Below are 15,503 nucleotides of genomic sequence, written 5' to 3'. Positions count from 1 at the left end.
ACTTGTTGATTAAGCATTTTAAAACTAGTCTGTTCCTATACAGTACTCTACAATGTTATACTTCACAGTATTTGTTTTCATAAGTTTGCACAGAGGCCAAAGCTGCAATACAGTTATGAAGAATATTCAATAAAAGTTGAGTGTCCTTGAGAGCTAGGTTCTGCCACACAGATGTGACCTGCATTGAGGGACTGTGCTGCATCGCACTCCAAGGTTAAATTAAAGTTGGCCTTCCACCTCACTATTGCCAGTTAAGGTGATTCTATCATGATATTTCATATTTTTCTTAATCCCTGGCTCCTGAAGTCATACAATTCACTGGGGCTTAGTGTTTTCATTAGGGTTTCTAGTCCTTACAGGGTAGAAGGTAGCATGAAGACTGCAAGCCTGAGAATACCCTCACAGTTGGATGAATGAGAAGTAGCCTCATTTTGTACTTATTTGTTATTTACATCCCACAAATTTCAAGACTAGCTGATGAGTCTGGATCCCTGATTGAAGATATTGGAAATTCTGTCATCTTTTGCTGATTGCGGTAATCTGTAATAATTCACAATATGGCAAACTCTCCTGTAGTTTATCACAACTCTTGCAGTTATGCTTTACACAAACCTCTATATGTGTATGCATTTTTGGGTATATAGATGTATAAAATATAAGACAATAGAACTTAAGTATCTGTGGGCTTATATGGACTAGACATACACAAAGAAAGAGAGAAAGAGAGTGTCTCAGAAAAATAAGGACTGTTTTCCAGTGACACTAACCATGATCTGAGCTTCCTTCTTCACGATCACAGAGCAGCTACAGAGTATGTGTCTGCAGAAGTCTGAGGGAATTAATGTGAAAAATCTCCAGGGACTGAAAACTAGTGTCTTCACTGATCTACCTTTGTAGTAGAATATAACCTGGGGGGTGGGGTGGGGGAATGGGATGGGGAATCAGTTGAGAGATGACTTCCAAAAAGTGCAGGATGGACCACTTTATCACAACTCAGTTACATCTTCAGTTTAATTGACCAAATAAGGACAAAGTACTGTGATATTGTTAAAAAACCTCTGCCTATGATGCCAGCAGGAACAGTCTGCTAATGTGTTTATTACAGAAACCCCCATGATGACCCCCACAGAAAAATTTCCCGCTTCAGGGAAATGCTGGAAAGATCAAGGACTATGGCTACGTCATGTTGGCCACAGTCAGCTGCCAACTCTATCAGTTTTTGCCACTGACAATACTTTCAGCCACTGGCGTATCAGTTGTACACTCCAGTCAGACATTACACTCATGACATCTCCTTCCTGCCAGGGTTATTTAATCCAGTCTAGTCCTATTGCATTTGTCCCACTTACTGCTCTCTTCCCCTTCTAGGTCATGTTACCTATGCATTGCAGCTTTCTGTTGCATCTAACTCTTCCTTCTTTGGTCAGGAACTTGCTCAGGCACTCCAGCTAATTTTTCCTCATATTTGCCTGCTGTGACAAAGATATTTCACTCATAAAGTACACACTAGCTGTCAGTTGTATCCAGCACTCTATTCCTCTCTGGAGGACATGTCACCCATGATAGCTAAGCCAGCTGTCATTCATGCACAGCACTTCCAACCTTATATCTAGGGCATGTCATTCATACACTTCAGCCGTCCCTTACACCAGATGTCCTTTAAATCTAGCACACCATTCTTCTATCTTCTACGTGTTTGTGTTCATTACAGCTGTCCCTTTTCCCTATCACTTTCCTCTCCTGTTTAGTAAATGTCAGTCAATCGTTCACTCCATCTGTCTTCTTCACTAAGTAATCCCTTTTCTGTCTACATACTAGCTCCCTGAAAAACTTTTACTCAAATGTTATGGGTGCCTGCTGTACCTAGCACTTTGAGGTAGATTTGCAAGAGTGATTTAGAGGCCTTAATGAGTCTTTAAACATGTAGTTTCATACTTGGTCATCATTAGCACTTAAAATTCCCTCAATTCAACAGGCGTATATGACAAAGCTTTCTCCAGTGAAGCCCTTTAGGTACCCAAGCTTTGATAGGTGTGTATGAGCAAAACGTCTCTTGCCTAGGCAGTGCTGAATTTTTTGAAGCTCCAATTCATGCTTAGGTTCACAAGAGATTCACAAATCAGCTCCTCCACCTATTTTACTTGACAGATCCATCACAATAACCATTTTCAGAGCACGCCTATCTGACAAAAGGCAGTAAGATTCTCCTTCCCCTTCAGTGAGGGATTGGAAAGTATAGATTTAAATCAGGCATATATTTAAATTCTTCTTCCTCCTTTACCTTCTTCGAGCTGTGATTTAACATGGGATCTTTCCTGCAGTGGAGAAGTACCCTAACCAAGGGATGATACCAACTCTTAGAATATTCTGTTATTTAATCGTTAATAGAACAGCAATCACAAGTGATACGGTAAGATGTGAGCTTCTGACTTGCAGATAGCCTGTTGGTTATAACTTTCATGAGGAATGTAACCTCAGATGAAATAAGTTTTGAGAACAGATCTTTTGGCTGTATGCATGCCCCCATCATCAAGTGACATCAGTGTGTTGGGTTGACTTTGGCTGGATGGCAGGTGCCCACCAAGCCACTCTATTGCTCCCCTCCTCAGTAGAATGGGGGGGTTGGGGGATGGGGGTGGAGAAAATCAGATAAAAAAAACCACTTGTGTGCCAAGATAAAGGCAGTTTAATGAAGCAACAGCAAATGTCACGCACATGGAAGCAAAGGAAAACAGAAGATGTTATTCTCTGCTTCCTATCGGTAGGAGATATTCGGCCAGTTCCCAGGAAGCAGGGCTTCAGTATGCATAGCAGTTGCTACGTAAGGCAAATGTAAATAATGAATGCCACCCCCCCCCACCCCCCCCACCCCCCGTCTTCCTCCTTTCTCTTAGCTTTTATATCTGAGCAGATGTCATATGGTATGGAATATCCTTTTGGTCACTTTGGTTCAGCTGTCCTGGCTACATCCTCTCACAAGATCTTGCCCACCTCAGCCTACTGATGAGGGGGGAGGATGCTCAGCAGTATTCAAAACACTGGTGTGTTATCAGCACCTTTCTAGCTACCAGCACAAGCAAAGCACTACAAGGGGTGCTATGGGGCTTAAGCAGTCCAAATACAACTAGGCTTGGTCCTTGTGTTTTGTTTACCTTTTTGTGAAAAAGAACTTATATGATTTAAGTACTTCACTGCAGGACACAGTTCACAGCTGAGAAAGTTTTGAACAGACATCTTATAAAAGGAAAAAATCCCTTCAGCTCCACTACTCTCATCAATGTTTCCTATCATTCAGCTTCTGGTTCGGTTTTCTTTCATGGGCATATAGCGTTACATGGGTTGAGGAATAAGGAAAGGTAACTGCCTAGCAGTTTGCTTGAAAATTAGAAGTCACAGTGTTAAGCCCTTCTTGAGATTTCAGCCTTTCACCTGTGGTGTGAAATCCATAGCACCAGGGAGGGTGGAAATAAAGAACCATGTTTTGGTACACCAGAATTTCAAGAAACTTCAGCTTCCATGCTGATGGTCCATTGAATCCTTAGCTGTATGTTTCTTTGTCCACAGCTCATCATTTCAGCTGTGACTGTGGTTCAGGTCTTCTGTTCACCAAACTGGAACTCCATTTTGGTACTTTACATGTTATCATCCTGATCTCCATGTTTCTAAAGTCTTGTTTTCTCTAAGTTTTTCAAATGTCTCACTCCTTTCTTCAAGTTTTTCTAACTTCTTTAAAGGTTCTTTAATATATAGATATATATATACACACACCTTCTTTGTTTGAGTACTGGGAGAAGCTGCAGGGTTTTGACTAGGGGCTGCAGTGACCTCTGTGGGAGTAGGCCACAGACTGCCATAGCTGGGTCCAGCTGCCCTGAGACAAGTGTAAACACTCCATCATGTGCCAAAAGTTCAGGTAGTCACAGGAGCACATGGTGCCTCTGCTAAAACACTTTAAAAAATACCATTTGCTGCTGTGGAGAAGAAATGGAGGAGACACATGGAAGGAGACGTTGCTGGAGACACAGCTCAAGATGCACTCTGGACGGAGGAGCTCAGTGCCGGAGGAGGTCACCCCTGAGGGACTGAGGCCCACAGGTAACTCACACCATGGCAGGAAACCCCTGAGGGCTTGCAGTTATGGGTGGCCTACACTAGGGCAGGGACAGCCCTGAGGGACTGCAGCCCTGAGCAACCCATGCTGGAGCAGAGCAATGTCAGTAAGAAGCAGCCATCACACAGTGCCCTCAACCTCCTCTGCCCCTCAACACCTCACCAAAGGAACTGGGACAGATAGATGAAAAATAGCCCATGGAGAAAATAAGGGGAATTGAAGCTGGGGAGGGAGGTGAAGGGGTGTTTGAAGTTGAGCCTGCTGAAATGGAGGCAAAGGTGTTTAGTTAAGTGTTTGCTTGTGCTGTCTTTTTTCTCAATATCCAATTCAATAATGCAAAGTTTGTGTTTCTTGAAAATAAATTAAATTAAATTAAAATTTCCAGTCAAGACTGTTTTGCCTATGACAAAGGGTAATGACATATTTCTGTGGCAAAGACAAGTCCACAGTAAAAAAAGAGAATGAAGGTCAGTCTTTCCTGTTTTTAAAGGGAAGTATCTTTCTACATGAAATGTGTGGTCCGTTTGTAAGAAGTTACCAAATCATTTAGTAGAGCCAAGATCTGGGTTCATCTGGGCCACCTATGCTGTTAGATACTAATAAACCTGCATCACTGGGAAGGGATCTTGTGAAATTCTCTGATAAATGCAGATGCCTATGTTCTTCCTGAAATGAAATGTTGCCTTGATTGCTTCATGAACCTGAATCTTTCTCAGTGTCATCTACTGATATCTATGGAAGTGTAACTCATATGAAGGTTATATGCTTTCATGTTGCTGAAACTACTTTTGGAGATTTGAGTCTAGACTACTAGTTCTCAGCTCTGAATTTTCCAAGATGAAATTTCCTGCTACACAGAAGCCAGTGCCTGTCCTAATAAGGCTTTATTTTGACATCTGAAGCAGTGAAAAGTCTTTACATTTGCTTACTGCTTGTAGTTGAATGTGTCCCTTCATGAATAAAACTCCACTTATAACACAGCACAAAAATTTATCCTACAAAAATTGTTCCAAGACTTTCCAGTTGAAAGCACTTGCCGTGTAATCAGGTTCCAAAAATTCTTCAGTGAGCACCTAAGAACTGAGTGGTGTCATACCTCTTAACATCCTCATAAATGGATAACATCAGAATTATTTCACTGAATGTGTTTATAGAGAATAAGGTCGTCTACACCTGGGGCGGGCTCTCAGAGGTGCTGACAACACTACTGAAGCTGATTGCCTTAAAAGCAAATACACATGGTTTTCGTTTATGTCTGCCTGTAACTGACTAAATATATTTACAGGCTCAGTCTTGCAACCTGCTGCGTGCATAGAATTGTATCCATGTGTGGACTATGGCAAAGCAGAGAAAACAGATGATCTTCCTTATATAGACTTTTCCCAAACATGCATTAAGCAATTAGAGATGAAAAACCATTGCCCCCGTGTTTGTCTTTTCCTCACGCTGAAGGTCATTGCGCTGTCTGCTGTTGATATGCAGAGGTTATGATCTTTGGCTCGCCATCCCTTGCAGGGAGGAACGTGCGTGTCTCACAGTGTTTTTTCCACTATTCCTTCACGTATTCCATTTGTCACCACCAGAGATGACTGCCTTCCTGGAGCACACTCCTTGTTGACTGAAACCAGAAGCGAGCTCCTCTTATGTCAGGAGCTGCTAAGATAGCCCTTGTCAACAAATCAAAAGGCTTGGTCATTGTCCCAGAGTTTCAGCCTTGGTTCAGCAAGGGCTTTTTTTCTAAGGAGATAGCCTTTTCTTGGCTACAAAGTTTCTCTACCTGGCATATCTACCAAAGTAAGTAATTGGCCATATGCCAACTTTTGGGGTGAGCTTGAGCCTGTTGAGAAGGGCTGTTTCCTCATCCACATTGTACCAAGCACAACAAGGCCCCTGTCCTGACTGTGACTAGATAAACTGAAAGGATAAAAATAATGAAAAGCTCTGTTAATACTAATAAAAATATGCAGACTCTAATTGTAGGGCCAGTACTTGACCCTGCAAGTTGCAGTTCACTGACTTGTCCACCTTTGATAATGGATAATGGTCTGTCTTAATTTTTTTTATTTTTTTTTTGGCTTCCTAACAACTATTAGAAAAAATTAAGTAAGATGCATATGGAAGTTTTGAAATGGTGCACTTGAATATTTTAAGGAGCTATCCAAAGGACTTTTTGAACTTTTGCAGATAATGTTAATCAAGCTAGGGATTCAGAGACTAAAAATAACCCTATACGGCAGGAAGGAAGAACTGGGAAAATTCTGGCCAATCAATTTTACATAGATTCTAGGCATAATATTCAGCCGTACAAGGGAATCAATATGTGAATATTTAGGGAGATTCCAATTAATAATTAAAAGTAAGCTTATTAAAAATAGTTGATGCTTTAAAAAAATCTAATCACTTTCTACATTGTAATTACTGACCCAGATCTAACCATTTATCCATACGGGTGGAGTCTTACGTCCATATGGAATGGTGCTGGAATCTAAGGGGGTCTGCATGAACAAAGGGTTCAATCAACATGGAGCAAACAGTGGGAATGAAGCCTGCATAGATAGGGTGGGGTACCATGGATAATGGACTGAAATAAGACATTACACAAAGTGCTACCTAATACAGATTTACTGACTTGGAGATAAATACTCATTAAAAGTGATAGATTTCAAATAGGTTGACAAAAGGGAGAAGAAAGTAATTACTAGGGTAAGGCTTCTCAGGGGAGAGCATTATCTAGGAGTGCCAGGCAGCATCACTGTGGTCACTACTGGAATCCATCTTATTTCTAATGACAACTTTGTTATCTCAGCCATGGACAGTACAGAAGATTCACTAATTGTGCTTGGGCACCAAAGGCAAATTTTAAAAGGGATTAAAGAGAGTGGTCTTGTCAATTATGCAGACATAACAGATCTTTTCAAAGTTAAAGGTGACATGCCAACAAATCCTTCTCCCTTGACACCACTGTTGCAGTACCAAAGTACTTATAAACACATTTCTACCAAGAGGATTTTCCAAGTATTGACTCTGGTTTCTGTGGTCAGACAAATTATTGATGCTGGCTAACAGTTCCCTTGAACCTCTATTTCAATCTGAAATCCAGGAAACCCATGAGCAGTATTTTTAAAAATACAGGGAAGACTGTCCTTTTGGACCTAACACTGGCGATATGCTCTGACCCTGCTTGCAACCTGGTATCTGTCAAATTCCCAAGGAGATGGCTAGGTACTGGAATACAGATATATTGCTGCACTACAACACCTATTGAAAAGCAAGCTATTGGCTCTTGGCAGTAAAAGACAAGTATGAAGGAAGTATCGGCTTTCTGAAGCACTTGGATGTAAAAAAACCAGGTAAGCACCTGAAGTGCAATTTATGAAGAATTTAGGCATTTACACCCAAAGTGAGAACTGTTCAAAATTGTTTCTTCTGAAAATGATTACATTGTTAGGTGCTAGTTAGAAAATTCATGTTTCTACCTTAAGTATTATAACTGCCCATGTGCTGAACTGTGGCCAGCTTGAGTAGGCTGAATATGTTGGTCCATAATGCCGATCTAAAATTCAAAATTAATAAATAAATAATAAATCAGAATCCACTAAACTCTGTGTTAGCACAGTTCAGAGAAGTCCTTGAAAATATTTGAGCATTACAAAATGCAAAGTGACCATAGACATTTCCTATGATAATTATGAACAGTGCAGAGAAGGTGAGATCAGAGGAGCATTAAATGATGTTTTAGGCACAAGGAAGATTAGATAAAAGTCTAATAGCTGTACTACCATCTGCAGTCCTGCTCTGACAAGAAATTGCTGTAGAAGTTTGCTACCCAATGGAAAATGGTGCTTTGGGGCAGGAGGAGAACTTCAGGCTGTGGATGCCTGAACATGGGCTCTGGAGTCAGTGCCTAAGCTGAGAGGGCGGTAGCACTCCAGATGTTTCCTATTAGCTGGCTTGGGTTTGGTCCCTTGCTGTTTTTTTGGTCCTCCTCTTCCTCAGTAGTCCTGTGGCTGTGGATATTATTTTTAGTTTTGAACCTTGAATTCAGGCACCATATGTGGACTTAGGAAATCACTTCATAAAGTATAGGTATGGGGCAGGTGCACAATGCCATGCCCAGGGGAAGGAGAGTGTGATAGAACATCACTGCTGCTGCAGCTGAAATAACAACAAAGTCATAATTGACACTGACAGTTCTCACTGAAGTTTAAAACACTTTGAATTTGTGATTCAAGCTAGTTAAACTCATAGGTGAATAGTTAGTACGGCTTACATAAGTAATGATAACTTGTTATGCTTCAAGAATGGATTTGTGTTTGACTTTCTTACCCACTTTTCAGTCCCTTTGTGCAGCTTGGGTAGGTACTGCTTAAGTCTTCAAAGTGTCAGCTGTGAAGACAAAAAATGTATTTATGTAGAAGCTACGGGCCACAGGAGTACTTGGGCCCTGTCAGGCTCCATAACTCCATGTCTATGTGCTATCCAGCTGTATGAACAGCTTGATCAACAAAGCTCCACATACCTCATTCAGTGCATGTGCAGGAAGACACTTCTAAAGGTAGACAAATGTACAGGATGCTGAAAGAACATATAGAGGGGTCCTGTGGGGATCGTTCAGTAATGTTTTCATGCCTGGAAAGTACCCAAATGCCATTGCAGATGTCACTCTTGGGCAAATGTCTGTTTAGCACTGAGTTAAATCCTCACAGGAGACTGATGTTCCACATTGCAACTCTTAGTCTTTTAAGTACTCTGTTATATATACTGAAATACTAGGCTCCAAGTGAAGGATTCAGAGCTCTAACGCTGACTGGTGCTGAAATCACTGTAGATAACGTGCTTGGTAGAAAGCTTTTTTTATTTAAAAAATAAATGGAAAGTGAATTGCCAAGATGTAAGTTCTTCTAAGTTCTTCCTGCATCCATGAAGAAATTTGTGGGTGATAACCTCAGCGGCTTGAGCCTGAAGTGTTAAACCTTAGCAAGCAATGTGAGAATTCAACTTGGAGTTAGGTATGTACAGTGGCAGGTAGTGTCAGTGTCCTTTTGTGAATCTAGGTCTGAGTCCCTGAAAGAGTGTTGGCTTAAGTCAAAACACATCTTGAGTTATTTTTATTGGCGAGTCTAGCTCCAAACATGAAAATTTTTAGCAATCTATTTGCCGTGCAATGCAGAGGGTTTAGCTGTTTAACTCACAGCTGCAATTTCCATCAAGCAAAAAGCCGTTTCTATATCAAAGCAGGAGGGTCTGTATCTACTTGCAATCAGTGTTAAGATTATATCTAGGACACCAAAAAGTGGCAAGAGTCATGTTTAAAGTAGCATAAGTGTCCAGCTTCTTTATGAAGCGAATACCTTTTCAATTCTAGTGAGCACTTCTTGTGATAATTAGCATGAAGCAATGAGTGGGGCATGAACTGGGGAGCTGGAACAGACATGATAGCAAACAGGAACAAATGGTTGAAGTCTGTGCCAGAAGTTAGCACAACACAGAAAATGTAGGGCCAATATGTCTGAAGAAAAGTTTCATTTGAGGGGAGAGTGAATATATTCATCAATCAAAGGAGACTAAAAAAAAAAATAAAATAAAAAATGAGTAGATGACAGCTATCTGAAAAGTAGTAAATCTAAGAAGAAACAAGGGTAACAAATATGCATAACAAGCATTGCAAGAATTAATAAATAGGTTGGTTGAAAATGGATTTGTGTCTTGCAGTTGATTGATAATTCTTAACTGAATTATGCTGAGATTGCAGTACAGGCTTATGCCTTATACCATAGAGAATCCACAGGGAGGAGCTGCCATTAAAAAAAATAAGCATTGAAAAAACTTCATTTATGGGTTTTGTCTTCTTGAATGCTAGGAAATCTGACTGAGAGAGAAACCACCAATGCAGACTAGATTCTCTGGTGTCTAATAAAACTGTGCTCTCTTACTTTAAAGTTCTTTTCTCTGTGAAGATAGCGTTGGCAACTCTCCATCTTTTCTACCCAATTACTTGTTTTCATCAATCATATACAAATCACATACTTTTCTCATGATTCTACTCCTTTCTCAAGTGTCATTGAAACTGAAATTGCCAGCAGATTAGAGAATTACTGGAGAGGAGCAGACAGACAAAGGAGTGCAGACATGTGGAACCTGATGGGATAACATCCATTCCTCAGAAATCCAGGTAAAAAAAATACTAGGCTCAAATTACCATAATCTATGGACAGATTTACCTGTTTGTATCTTTCTGGAAACTGCTTAAGGATTAGGAGGAGTATCATATATATACATTATCTAGGTTTTTCCACTCTCTGTGGTCTTTCAGATAAATATTAGCCTGAGAAATGGAGTGTTAGCTGTACTGAAATTCAAACCTATTTAAATTTTTTTAAATGGTTGAGAAGTGTATTGGGTTGGCATGGCAAGGTTTTGATAGCAAGGAGTGCTACAGGGCCGGCTTCTGTGAGAAGCTGCTAGAAGCTTCCCACATGTCCCACGGAGCCAATGCCAGCCGGCTCTGAGATGAAATGGCTGCTGGCCAAGGTTGAGCCCATCAGCAATGATGGTAGCACCTCTGGGATAACATATTTAAGGGGAAAAAACTGCTGCACAACAGCAGCAGCAGAGAGGGGAGTGAGGCTGTGTGAGCGGAGCGTCCCTGCAGCCCCCCGGGCCAGTGCAGACGGAGGGGCAGGGGGGCTCCAGGCCCGGAGCAGAGGTTCCCCGGCAGCCCCTGGGGAAGCCCCTGGTGAGGCCGGCTGTGCCCCTCGGCCCGTGGAGGGTAACGGTGGGGCAGATCCCCACCTGCAGCCCGTGGGACCCCACGCCGCAGCAGGGGGTGCCCGAAGGGGGCTGTGACCCCGTGGGCAGCCCGTGCTGGGGCAGGGTCCTGGCAGGGCCTGTGGCCCCGTGGGGAGAGGAGCCCGGGCTGGGGCAGGTTTGCTGGCCGGGCTGGTGGCCCCGCGGGGGACCCCGGCTGGAGCCGGCTGTGCCTGAGGGGCTGCGCCCCACGGGGGGACCCTGGCTGGAGCCGGGCGGGGTGTGAGGAGCCCCCCTGAGGGGGAAGAGGCAGCAGGGGCAGCGTGTGAGGGACTGAGCGCAGCCCCCAGGCCCCGTCCCTGTGCCGCTGGTGGGGAGGACTTCGGAAAAATTGGGAGTGAAGTTGAGCCCAGGAAGAAGGGAAGGGGGGGGGGGGGGGGGGTGTTTAGGAATTAGTTTTTATTTCTCGTTACCCTAATTTGATTTGATTGCTAATAAATGAAATTAATTTTCCCGAGTCAAGTCTGTGTTGCCTGTGACAGTAATTGGTGAGCAATCTCTCTGTCCTTATCTCAACTCACGAGCCTTTTGTTATATTTTCTCTCCCCTGTCCAGCTGAAGAGCAGAGAGTGACAGAGCGGCTTTGGTGGGCACCTGGCATCCAGCCAGGGTCAACCCACCACGAGAGGAATTTTCATGTAACAGTAAACAAGTCAACATGTGAAATGCAAACAAATGTTGCAAACACTGGCAGCAAGAGCATTACACTAGACAAAAAGATGTAAGTGAAGAGATGAAGATTCTGCGTTTGTGTAGTTGAGAATAGGGAATATTAATGCAGGACATCATAACAGTCTATAAATACCTTCAAAGAAAGATTATAAAGAAGGAATGTAGGTATTCACAGCTTAAAGAAATGGGTAGGATAAAGAAAAATGACCTGAAAATAAGGCTGAAGATGTTTAGCTGAATATTATGAAAAGGCTGTGATCCATAAAAGGAAAGGAACATCAAAAACTGAGTTAAAGTTGGCTTGTGTTTGAGGTTCTGTAAGTAGAAATATTATCCAATGAACTAGAAAAACAGCAACAAAAAAATCATATATTAAATGACCCTGTGAAATAAGAGCAAGGCGAGAGACAATACTGAGAAGGCAATGAGAGCTGGTGGTTTCTAGCACTGAAGTTAATGTCCATGTCAAGCTGTGGAGTCTGTTCAGTAAGGCAAAGTATGGGACAAACATGGGGTTTTTTAGCAAAAATTTATTATGTTTGGGACTAAGAATATATTCATTGCCATGATACAGCCAGGGTAAATTTCTTCCAGTTTCAGAAGGAGAACCTGCCTAGAAAATTATTATTCCTGTAATTAGTTAGCTAAAACATAGAAGGGGGAACTCCAGTTTCTGAAATCTCTTCCCTTAGCTATCATGGGGATGGACACCACCCCTCCCCCCAAAAAAACCCAAACAGCCAAATCCAAACCCAAACAAATAAACAAAGAAGAAATAGTTTTGTTAATATGTAAGATACAGTCAGTAGCAGTTGTGTTTGAAAAAGTGGATTTTGTTAGCAGCCTGACCAGATCAGAGAATATTAGGAGTGTCAGATTAGGCTCAGAAAGCCATTCTTGGCAGATCTATGCATACAAGTGGGGAAGGCTCAAATACACATAGTTCAAGCTGATGAGGCAAGAAAAAACTGTAGTTTAGGATCCATTCATTTCATTCAACTTCAGATGTATAAATCTACGTGCACTCCTAGAGCACATATTCTGTTTCATTTTCATTTGAATGGAATGTAGCTCATATGCTCCAAAGTCACCCCATGATGCCAGCCAAAGTTCGCTGCATGGGGATAACTGTGTGGTTATCTTAAAAAATGCGCTCCTGTTTCAGACTGAAAGACCTGTTTAGCCACAGCCTTGGATACTTATCTCAGACACCTAAGACACCTGTCTTTCAGGTTTGTTAGCATAAGAATGTATCACGCTGAGTAAGGCAGACCCACACTTAGGGGAGGAGGTGGGAGCTTTACTGCTGTGCGGGGCAGAGTGGCTCTGGGCATGCATGTTGAAGAAACACTGGTATCTAGAGAATTTCAAAACCCTAAAGGAGATACCTGGTGAATTTAGATATCTGCAAGTTACTGAGCAAGGTTTTGTTTTGGTTTGGTTTTTTTTAAACAGCAAATCTGAAAGTGTAAATTTCTGTCATTGCCCTTGTAGGCATTAGATATAATTTCTGCATCTGAAGTTTAGTTTCACAGTTAATTTTATTCACATGCCTCAGACTGGTTTATTCAAGCATTTGATATCTTGTATTTGGGTAGGTTCTTTATTATGTAAGACCTGCTGATACTTAGGTACTCTCATAAAGACTTTACAGTTTTCCTAAAATTGCCTTGAAAGCATTGTTTTAAATAATGTTTCTTTTCCAGAGCTGGTTTGATCTGAGAACATTTCTCCCCCATCTCTGAAAAAGCACACTACTTGACACTTGCTCACACAGATGCACACTCGTAAAGACAGTCGTTTTCATGCATATTCTTCTTTGTTGATAAACCTTTGGCAAGTATGTCTCCTGTCAATTAGTAAGAACACTATAGCAATGTCACTGTCTCAAGCTTGTTGTTGACAACAGAAACAATAAAAATGATCTGATTGTGGCAGTTGGTAGCCCATCATTTGGAAAGACTACAGTTTAATTTCAGCTACATATCTCAGTGAATTCAGGGTTGAAGTATGCAGGACTTCATTCTTTGGCTGAATATTTATCATTTTATATAGTTTTAAGCACTTGAACGTGTAGCGAACTAAACTGCTCACATGTAAGAATCCATTCTTGAATAAAGCACGTCCTGCACAAGTGGTTATGGTCTCAAATGTTGCAAAGTTGTACCTAAGAGCAACCACTCTTACCTGTGATATCCTCACAGTACAATATCACACAGTACAAATCACCTACCCTAGCAACTACTAGTCCCCTGTTAAGGGCCAATCATTTTATTACATTCTCCCCAATCTTCTAAATCTTTTGCATCTCCACCCTGTACTGAAATTTGTTTGGATAGAAAAAAACACTGAGATTTTATTGAGAATAGGCAAGAAGTAATTTTATGGCCACCAGAGGCTTCTGAAATTATAGATTAAAAAAGAAGATTTGTATTGTAACATAAAGGGTATCTGAGGCCTTTTTCTCTGAGAAGTCTAGGGAAATCAAAAATACCATCCTTCTTCTTGGGAAAATTTCGTAATATCTTTGAACATTTATTTCAGCATAGTAGTCCCACAGAACAAGCAGTGGTCTTGCGGTTACAAGCAGAGAAAGATGCCATCTGGGTTTCATTTGCAGCTATGCTGTTGACTTGCTTTGACACCTTGAACAAGGCATTTAACATCACTATGGCTCAGCTGTAAATGATAATTAATTACAGTTGTGTCCAAAAGCTCCAGTCAGGATGAGGCCCAAACATGCCTGCTACCATACAAACCAGGTCTGACAGCATCCCTGCCCTGAAGAATCTAATTTGAAACAAGATGCAGCAAGCAAATCTAACACAAAAAGAAAGAAGGGAATAGACCAGAAGAGGGTAATGAAAATAAGATAATGAGGTTACTTAGGGAGCCATTATAGAACTTGAATGTTCCAAAGCATTAATTAATTGATTAATTAATTAAAATTAGCTCTCCCTAACTGCAGTACAAGTCTCCACCATGGATTTTGTGTAGATGCCATTGCAGAAGAAAATCCTGAAGAAGTGCCTAAAGGAGAGTAGAAGTGAAGGCCTTTGGGTTAGGTCTGACAGGTTAATCTATAAATCAGAGTAATATGGAAAGAAGTGCAGAGCTGATAAATAGAAACTCAAGCCTGACATCCCTAGGGAGAAGAGGGAACACAGAGGTAATCATGTATAGAGGGGTAGTTTTCATTAGTTTTTTAGATTTGTAAATAAAAAGCATGTTACTAAAGTACATTTGCTTATCTTATTGCAAATGTCATAACTGAACAGTAGTAATACAGATGTCTGACTGAACTTTTTTATTTCACTTCTTGAATGGTGTGATTTTCCTCTCTTCAAGTAGCTGATAGCAAGTGCAGATGTTGAAAAAATAAGCAGCAGGTCACTAAGAACTTGTGCCTTTTCTTTCACATATCATTGCCATCTTTTCCCTTGCAAATGAAATGTAAACCAAGGACTTTGCCATCAGCAAGAATTTCTCTTTCTCTCCCCTACATCTGTGTTCTACCTGCTATTCGAACAGCCTCGCCCCTTATGGGTCAGCTCATGCCCCACAGAAATAAGTATGTTTTCCTTCTGTTCTCACTGCCTGTTTCAAATGCCATTTTCTGCCTCTGAATCGCTCTGAATTTACTAATTTGCTTTCCCTCCCCAATTTTTAATATTGTCTTCTTCCCTTATACTCATTCTCTTAGTTGAATTTGAGATCAGAAGATTATCTACTTTACCCAGGTATATGAAACAGGGTGTATAATTTAATCACAATTATGCCTGCAGGGAGGACCAGTATAGCAGGCAGATGTAAAGAGCAAAGAAGGAATCCAGGCATACTGCAATGTTGATTTGTTATAGGTTAGTGCAGCAACAAGAAGTCCTACACACTGATGGAATAGGAAAACCAGTAA

The sequence above is a fragment of the Falco peregrinus genome, chromosome 6 (assembly GCF_023634155.1).
Source record: "Falco peregrinus isolate bFalPer1 chromosome 6, bFalPer1.pri, whole genome shotgun sequence".
NCBI lineage: Eukaryota > Metazoa > Chordata > Aves > Falconiformes > Falconidae > Falco > Falco peregrinus.
The sequence above is the reverse complement of the archived record's forward strand: the minus strand, read 5'-3'. Positions refer to the sequence as shown.